This window comes from Geospiza fortis, unplaced genomic scaffold (genome assembly GCF_000277835.1).
Source record: "Geospiza fortis unplaced genomic scaffold, GeoFor_1.0 scaffold203, whole genome shotgun sequence".
In the NCBI taxonomy this organism is placed as follows: domain Eukaryota; kingdom Metazoa; phylum Chordata; class Aves; order Passeriformes; family Thraupidae; genus Geospiza; species Geospiza fortis.
In genome coordinates this window covers 1,584,645-1,594,833 of record NW_005054385.1, presented here as the reverse complement: position 1 = coordinate 1,594,833, position 10,189 = coordinate 1,584,645, and positions in this window count along the sequence as shown.

Genomic DNA, 10,189 nt, shown 5'->3' with positions numbered 1-10,189 from the left:
CCCCGAAAAACCCAAAAAACCAAACCCAAGCGCCATTTATGCCTGCTCAGATCTGTTGCTGTAATTTATACATACATGTTTGCATTCAAGCAGAATTAGGGGAGTTTGCTCAAAATGTGTGAGTACGTGTGCCTGGAAGAACAGTAGCTGTCTATTGCTGCGCTGGTCAAAGTAGGAAAGCAGAGTTGGGTGGATGCATTTACTCATTCCTGAGCCTGCTTTTGTCGAGCTGTGTAAATAGACCAGGACTTTGCAGGCGGGCTCAAGCTGTCAGCTGGACAGTGTTACTGCTGAGATTTGCTGCAGAACTTGATGTCCTGGACTACTGAGTTTTGATGTTATTTCAGTAATTTGAAATAATTCAGACTGCAGGTCAACATTACATTAGGGGAAAAAAATACAGTGTATTTGCTTGCTTCAGGAATTATATTGGATGCAGCTGTTTAAAGCATTAGTGTGACAGCACTGCTGCTGGAAGTACTGTAGCCAGAAGTACTTGATGGTCCTTTATCTGCAGTTCACTTGCTTACATCTGCAACCTATACTGGGAAAAATTATTTTGAATTTGGACAAAAATCAGATTGATACTGTGTAAGTGTGCAACCCACTCTTCATTTGGCAAACTGGAAGTGTTCCCAAATGATTTTTGAGTCTCCCTGCTGTGGCAAAGGTGCTTGAGTGTTTCTTGTCTGCAAGAGGGTTCCTTTTAGAGGTGGCTGCTTGAAATACACTGAACGTGGCACCTGCTTGTTCTTCAAATGGCCAAAGTCATTCTTAGTGTGTGGTTGGTAGAGCTGGCAGCTGGGGAACTAGTACTGTAACTGCTCCAGCTGCTCCTTTTCCATCCAGATTAACCACAGCCTGAAATAAGGAAATGGAAATAAAGCAGAACCAATTCTGATGAGAGCGGCTTCATCCTATAAAGACAGACAGGTTTGCTCCCTATTTACATGAGACATGGGAAAGAAAATTACTAAAGTATTAAGAAATAAGTTCTTAAGTAGATCTGTAATAGCTTTGATGTCATAAGGCTTGTGAAAAATGCCAGTCACTTGTTTTTAAAATTTTAAAAGTTTAATAGTAATAAAATGGTTATAAAAATAGTAATACAATTAGAGTAATAACAATTTGGACAAATTGAATTAGGACAATATGAGACAATAAATACAAAGAGTTGCGGACGTCCGGATACCTTTTTCTGGGCAGCACAAGCCCGAAAAAGGACACCACGTTAACAGAGGATTAACCCTTAAAAACAATAACCTCTTGCATATTCATATACTTCATACATGATGCATAAATTCCATTCAAATACAGGATGCTGTCTGCTCATAGTAAACTTCTTCCTCTGAATCCTAACAGCACCTTCAAGGTGGGAAGAAGTTCGTTTCTTCTTATAAGAGGGCAATAAATTCTTTTTCTCGGAAAGATTTAGGTGTCCTGTGGCTGCTATCTTGCTGCGAGTCCTTTCTTTAAAAAAAGTATCCTACATAGCATAGTTTCTATTTTAACATTTTTTATAAGCTAAAACTATATTTAACACACTGCTTAAGTGAATTAATACAGCATTACTTTTTAACACAACACATATAATATTCATTTTAATATTTGAGAAAAACCAATCATAAAATACATGCATTTTTCACAAGGCTTAAATTTGAGTGCTTCATTTTAAGAAATATAAAATCCAGTTGTAGCTATTTAACATGCAGTTAGCAGTCTGGAATGAATATAACACATGGTTTGAGGAAGGAAAATATATTTTTAGCAGGTGGCTATCTAGGAGTGGTTTTGTTATTGTTATAATAAATTTATTGAACTTCCAGGAATCAAAATTCCAGCTGTTCAAGGAGCTAGTCAGTAGAATCCTCTATGAAACTGTCCTTTTGGACAAGAGGTGACATATTCTTAAAGACACCTTCCATAGAGCACAAGAGCTAGTGATCCCCAGTCACAAGAAATTGGTTAAGGAAGGGAAGAAATCAGCATGGGTGATTCAAATAAAAAGGCAAGAAGGACATGCAGAGGCAGTGGAAGCAGGGGACAGGTATCTGGGAAGAGTATTGGGAATCTTGGTTGTGTAGGGATGGGCTGAGGAAGGCCAGGGGCATCTGGAGCTGAACTTGACAAGGAGTGTGAAGAATAACAAGAAGGGTGTCTACCGGTATGTTACTTTGATAGGAGAGGTCAAAGAAAGCGTGCACACACATACCACTGTGGGAAATGCAAGGCTGGCAGACGGGTAGCAATGGATGAGAAGGCTGAGGTACTCAACAACTTTTTTGCCTTAGTCTTCAATGGCAAACCACCTCTCTCTCCACACCCTTAGCATGGATGGACAGCATTGTGGAGACTGGAGTAGCAAAGTGTTTCCCACTGTAAGTGAAGGCCTAGTGGTAGGATTGCATCTGTGAAAAATGCCATCCTGGGGTCCCAGTGTCATGATAAAGGAACCATCCTACAGTGACACATGACACCTGACAGATTTGCCTCTTGCCACTGATCAACACTGGTCGTGGGTGTGAGCTGACTGAAATATTTCCTATGGTCTGTAAATGAGTGTTCATCTAGCCCTACCTCAGAGACAAATTGGTGAGTTAAACTTGTCCCTAAATTGAAGGATTGTCCACCACAGGACAAAGTCCGGTTGGCAGCCTATTACTAGCCATAATTTTTGATATCCTTGTGAAAGACCTAGACAGTCATGACCTGGAAGAGCAGAATCTTTCCCCACTACCCTGAACTTGGATCCAGCTCCATCCAGTGTTCTCAGTTCCTTAGTAGAAGAAAGTCCCTGATACACATGAACAGATCCAGTGTAGAGTCACCAAGATGATGAAGGAAAACCAAGAGAGAAATGGCTTTCTTCAATATCCAGAAACAAAAGCTATTGTTTCTGCTGCCATCTTTAGCTGCTTATCAGGAAAGTGTTAAGAGGATGGAACCCACCTCATCTGAGGGGAATGCATGGTAAGAGCTGATAACTGTTGTTTGCTAAACAGTGTTTTCCAATGGCACATGGAGAGTCCTGAGATTTTCTCCTGCCAAACCATGTCGAGGTCAGATATTAGAACAGGTTGCCTAAAGACATTGTGAAATTTTTATCTTTCAAAGTAATACAGCTTCACATGTCTGTGTGCAGTCTGATCTGTGCTTCCACTCTTAAAATTTGTTTCCTTGGACTCTAATTGACATCCCTCTTCTTTTTTTCCTCATGTCCCTTTAATTTTTCATTTATCAGTCTCCTTAATACTACGAGGTGATGGCTAAGAGATACAGGTCAGATCTATGTATATGCTGAGCAGGCTTGAGCAGCGAGTTTCCCTCTTGTGGGAGAAGTTGGTTGTGCATGTTGCAAGCAGGAACCTGTTCCACGATGAAACTACCCTTTATAGTACAGAAGTCCAGGAGGGGGCTTCAGAGAGATCTCTGGTGCTTGAAAGCACCACCTTGAAGTTTGTCACTTCCCTTCCAAGTCCACTTAGTCACTATGCTGCAAGACATGTGTACACTGCAAGGGGGTGTTTAATGTTTGTAGAAATCTATGCTTTTAAATACACAAAGTTTTATTTGGCAGCTGTAAAATCAAGCACATTAAACATTTCTCTCTGTGGGGTAGTGACAGGCCTGTTGCTGCAAATCTAAGAAGTGAAATTGGGCTATAAGATATTTCTGATGAAATTTTGCATTTACTGATGTTACAACATGTGTTTGTCCTGTATCAACATTTAAGTAAGGCAGAAGTAAAAAAAGTACCTAAAAGAACTTTAGGATGATATGCAGTGACTGGGAAAGCACAGCTGGCTCTTTAAGTAGCTGGAGCTTTTTTTTGTCAGCCCACATCAGCTGCTGTGCCCTACAGAACCATATAGAACTGCTAAAGTTGGAAAAAGACCTTTAAGATCATCAAGTCCAACCTAGCACCACCATGTTCATCAGTAAATGAATGTAGTTTGTTCGCGTAGTAGACATGTCCTCAAGTGCCGTATCTACATGTTTTTTGAACATTTCCAGGTATGGTGATCCCACCAGTTCCCTGGACAGCATGTCCCAATGCTTTACAGCCCTTTCTGTGAATACTATTTTCATAGCACCTATATTAAATCTCCCTTGGCTCAGCTTGAGCTCATTTCCTCTCATCCGTTTGCGTATTACTTGGAGACTGACCCCCTCTGGCTACAGCCTCCTTTCAGATATTTGTAGAGAGTGATAAGGTCTTACTTACTGTGCAGTTTCTGAGGGCTGAATGCAGCTGACCTATTTCTGTGATGGTGTTGACTTCCCTTTTCACTTCTCGTGTAAACTTGCTCCTTTGAACCTGTGTTGGAATTGCAACCTGATAACAAAGTGCAGGGTGGTACAGTCATTTAGCACAGTGAAAACCAGTTGCCTTCAATCTTTGACCTTTTTCCAAGATTTGATAGTATTGCATAAGTAAGTGTAGTTGCAGCTTTATTGTTTCATAATGCAGTGTCATGCTTGTGTGGATATTTGCAGTATGGTCTCTGCCAAAAGTAGCATGGGAGTGGTTTGCCTTTACTTTGCTCTTATCACAGGGGAAAAAAAATACAATTGAAAAATTGTAAGAACTAAGCCAGAGGGGAACAACAGGTAGCTTTTGCTAAAGGTTGTAAGAACATTGGATTTGAGGCCATATTCACTCCCAGGTAATTGGTAATCCTTGTATGTGTATGGGAAGTCCTGAGGTAGCCTCTGGATTGTTACTCCCTTGGCAGTATCTGTTGCCAAGAAATCCTTCTATGTTAGTTTGGGGGGCTTTTTGTGGGTTGGTTTCTTTTGTTTGTTTGTTTGGGTTTTTTTGGTTTGGTTTTTTTTGTTTGTTTGTTTTTAAGGTTTTTGTCCCTTATGCTGGTTACTGACTGGCACTTTGTTTTGAAATGCTGCAGAAGATTTGGGGGAAGAAAATAGATAAGATGATGATTATCAGAAAAACTTTGCTGTTGTGATGACAGGTGAATTTCTCCTCAGAACCAATCTACAAACTAATTATGTCTGAGATACACTTTACTTAGCCTCAGAAAAATCACACCCTTTTCTTCCAATGTGTAACTGCTTCAGAATGGAGATAAAAGGAGAAGTACCACAATCATATCTGCAAATTGTGACTGTCAGGAAGATAAGCTGTTAAGCTAACCTAAAATTTGAATTGAAGTCATGTAACTGACAGGTTTCTAAAAGGGTTTTGTCCTCAAGGATAGATTTGGGCAAGTCCAGGCTGGGAAACTATACCACATCAATCAGGAATAACAGCTGAGGTTACTCAAGAAAGGTAAACTTTTCTGATTTGACTCATGCTTTCTTGAAAGCTTTTACTGCTTTTCTGCTTGAATGTGATGATTCCCTGATTTTGGGTATCACCATTAACTCTTCAGTCTGTTGAAACTATTTCAATTTTCTCAGACTTGTCTGCCTCTTCTTTTCTAGTTGCTAGTATGTATTATGGTATTCCAGTTTTCACCTCTTCCTTCTTCTCTTCCATTTTCCCCTGAATTGTGAACCTCCTTACTCATGCTGATTTTGTGGACTGAGCTATGATTACCTATGTGAAGGTGCTTTGCTTTCACTTTCCTCTCTGCTGCAGTTTGCAGCAACTGCAGTGTCTGAACACAGGTGGGATCCTTGCTTTATTACATATATTGTTAGTGCGAAAAGGCAAGACTTCCCAATCCATTACTTCTTTCCTCAATAGTCTTTATTATTTAATAAGTTGATGGGCTAGACCACAGGTCAAGGAGGGTTTCAAGGACATCAGAATAAATACTGTCTAGGACTTCAATTTCAGCAAAAGCTTTGATGGTTCGTTTGTAAGAAAAACAAGCAGAAATGCATCACCTTATTTTTAAAGGCATCTTCTTATCCACTCTCTGGGCTCAGTTCTTTGTAACTTGAGAACGTTGTTCTCAAGTTATCATAGCAGTCTCTTTACTGTAATGATTATAATGGTCTGTGAAACACCTTATACAGAAAACACACATAAGTGAAACAAAGAGTTTTAAATCTACCAGCAAAAAGCTGTTAGAGGAACATTCCTAATAACAGTTTTGAGTCAAAATTTGGAACATGTTGGGAATTTATTTGCAGAGACATGTTGAAAGAAACAACAATTTTCAGGCATTCCTATGCACTATAGCATCCAAAATTTTTTGTAGACACTCCAAAACATCTGCATCTGCATTTATTGGATCATGGTATATGTGTTTTTTTTCTTTTTAAGTACTTTCAGAGCATTTAATCTCTGTTTAATGGGTAACCCAAGTTTTATCCAGCTAAACAGTGCTTTATTAAATTTACTGTCCTGGTTAGACAATTCCTATTGATTAGGTTTTCTGGGGTGTACTCAACTATGAATTGGCTCCCTTACTGCACCTGCAATGTGTTAATCAAGTTTTCTGGGGTGTATAGACCTTTGACTCCTTATCTTTCTTGTTCCATGACTTCTAATTAATCTCTAGTTATTTGATAGCCATTGAATAAGTTTTTGAATTCTATTCTTCAGCTATTTATTAGGTTCTCTAAGTGGTATGGGTCCATGGAGTTCCTTCCTGCAGTTACAGTGAGGTAATTTCTCAGGGTTTTCTATTGACACTCAGCCAACACAGATCTAAATCAAAACCAGCTAAAATCACAGTCAAACTTTTTTTAACTAATTAAATGTAATTCATTACAAATTTTTTTAAAAATCACAGAACTCCTGGTTAACTAAGATATAATTAACTGTCAAAAGAAATGTATTATTCAAACCTACTGACATTGAAAATGAGAGGAATAGGGGATTTATCTTTACATAAAGACCCACAAGCTGTGGGTCTTCTGGTAGATAAAACTAGCTGTGGAAGATAAAAGAAACATTGGGAAGGATTCCACTAATTGATTAATGGAAAAAGATATTTGCTTTTACAAATAAACTTTAGGTTTGCTGATAAACGAAATTAGACATTAAGAGATGAAAAAAGCAATGGGGAAGAAAAACCTCTAAATTCCTTAAGAATTAAAAATTAAAAGCGAGGGTTATACATTAGAGGGAAATCTTTGGGAAATCTTCGGGATCAGGCGTATTGGGGAGTCTGTACCTCTCAAATACCTCAGCCAATGGGGAAAGAGAGAAGGGAAATGCAGCTGGGAAATTAGGATAAAAAGTAGGCTGTGTCCTCCAAAAATTTGAGAGAGATCCCAGGGGAATGCCCCATGGCCTCTCCCTTTATTCGAATAAAGCCAGAAAGGGTCCTCTGTCTCTTTTTTGGACATGTTATAAATAACGAGAAAGCCAAATTAATAATGATAGCAAAAGATTTTATTTTCATGACCAAAAATGCAGTCCTTGATAGCCACAGCCAAAGAGACAGCATCGAGCCCGGGATCAGCGCTGAGTGAACCTGGATCCGACCTCTGTCGCCTCGGATATCCCTTTGTTCACGAATGCTGTCTCCACTGGGGCTGTTTTATACAGTTTTTTCTGCCTGAGGCAGAGGTGCCCCCATTCCTTTTGTCACCCGCATGTGTATGAAGTTCCTTTTCACTGTGTAGGGTTGGACAATCACTGTTTCTTGGGAGGTGGCAGGCCCTGATCATGTCAGGAGAAGTCGGGTATTCAGATGTATGTTCTTGACAACTTCGGTTATCTTGATTGATGATACTTATCTGAATCCTGATCCTCCTTGGGTGTTCCTGGGTGGTTCCAGGAGAAGCCCATCTCCACACCAGCCATGTCCTTTTGCTTGCTGAGGAGGCATTCTTTCCTGCTGCCACCAGGATTTTCACAACTTCTTCCTGGTAATCTGTCTCTGGGCTGTGCGTCCTCTGAGGCTCCTTGGATTTTTGTTACATGTATAATTTATTTTACAAATTTTATTTTATACATTTTCCATACAAGCATGAATTAATTTACATCACATATTACAGACATAAACCTCTGGTGTTTGTGGATTAATTTTCTTAACAAAAACAAGGTAGTGTTACAGTTTACAAGAGCAGGTTACTGTTCTTGGAACTGATATTGTGGCTATGACATACTTAGTCCAGTAAAATTCAGCTGGAACCCACAAGTGTTGTATCACTGCTGTTTATCCTTTGGAGTTATTTTATATGCTTGCTTGAACAATGTAGTCCTTACCACTTCTTATGATTTTATATCTATCTTGGTTTGTTAACCTGGAAATTAGTTTGTGAATCCATTAATCAGGCATGTGTCTGTATTGTTTTCGGTTTAGTTTTTTTCTTTTTATGACCTACAGGAAAGTCTCCTAGCCTTGAAGTGGCTATAATGATGTGATTTCAGTAGAAAAAAAAGAGAAATAGTGGGCAGAAAATTTGTCCTCTTTCCAAAACTAGGCGTAAATATAAAAAAAAGAAAAGGGTTTAGTGAAATTAGTGTTTCAATATTGTTCCTAAGCAGGATCATTGCTCTGCAGAAAAAAACCCAGGTATTCCAAAAAGTAGAGATGTTTGATAGGAAGGTGAGGATTCGTGTGAATAGGAGATCTGAGAGTGAAAGCACCCGAAGAAACAACAGAAGAGGGACAGAAATGGCCAGTACTGATGGCACGTAGATTTGCAGATCGTCCTGTACTCAGACTTGAAAACTCAAGCTACTAAGATAGGATAGTGGAAAAGTAAAGAACAGGGCTAGTGCCTTGGGGGCATACAGACAAAAGAGACAAAAAGCAAGGATTCAGTATTGATGATTCACAAACATGTGACAGGATGGAAGACAAAGCATTTCTGAATCACTGTTGGCTCCCCGGGGGTACAAATGGCACATCAGTGAATGGCTGCCAGCCTAGCCATCCCTTTGTCCCTGGTCATTCCTGGTTGGGGCACTTGGGTACCTATCTGAATACAGGGCACACAGGTGGGACAAATCCCTCTCAGTGCCTGTGAGTGTAAGCTAGTGGATGGGATCAGTTGTGTGTTTTTCTGAACTCACCTTTTGCTCCTGTAAACATGTTTTCTCGCTTTGCTTTGTTGTTGCTGCAGCATCATGGTATCTTTTGTTACAGCCAAACGCTGTGGATACCAAAGCAAATACATAAAGCAGCAGATACAAATGTTGGCCCACTTACCTACTGTGGGATGCTTTGATTTTGATGATACTTGATTTTGTGAAAGGTGATTTCCCCAGCACACACTTCTGGTGCAGGAAACCTTCACTTGCCTTTTGTTTCTTTGTCATTGTGGAACACGGAATATCTCTCTTTCATCACAGAAAGTTGTCGACTGCTGGTTAGTTTCTGGATTTCATGACAGACTCTTTTATCTAAATAGTGGAGAGCTTGCCCTGCTCTCCCTGATCCTTGCATGTGCATCTTTAAACACGTTTTGCTTTTTTTTTCTCACGTCCTTGGTACTAATTAGCACTTCTGTCTTCATGGGTTTTGTAGTTGAACAGGTTGCTATATATTGGTTTCTTTAGACTGTTCGTCATTCATATTGTTATAGGTAAAAATCAATAAAGCTAAATTAATAATAATAATTAAAGATTTTATTTTTATGACTGAAAATATGGTCTTCAATAGCCACAATCAAAAGGACAGCCCGAGATCGGCGCTGAGTGAACTTCGGTCTGACTTCCGTTGCATCAGACCCCCTCTGCTCACAAATGCTGTCTCTGTCAGGGCTGGCTTTACACAGTTTTTTTTGCCCAAGGCAGAGGTTCTTCTGTTCTTTTCGTTATTCTGCATCTGCATGAAGTCTCCTTTCTCTGTGCAGGGCTGGACAATGCTGTTTCTGGCAAGCGATGAATGTTGATGGGGAACTTGGTATTCAGATGTATGTTCTTCACAACTCTGGCAATCTTGATTAATAATACTTATTGTTATAAATGATCAAATCTGTAGCCAATTTATCAAAAAAATCGACAAAGATTTATTAAATCAATTAACAAAAAATAGAATTTTAGGAAAAAGCAAAAATCAACCACAGCCAAGAATCGGCCCCAGACACAGATGCTGGGTGCCCTTGGGTTCCCACTGACAGAGTGACAGTGTTCCCCCGAAGGGACACCCCGTGTGCTCACAGGAGCTAGTTTATATACAGTTTATTTTGCCTGAGGCAGAGATGACCACATATTTCTTTGTGTCTCTTTACATGTAAAGTTGGATCTATACATGTGTAGAAGCAGACAAAGACAAAGTCCGAACTCAGACATTCCGGGAAGGTCCAGATGATATCT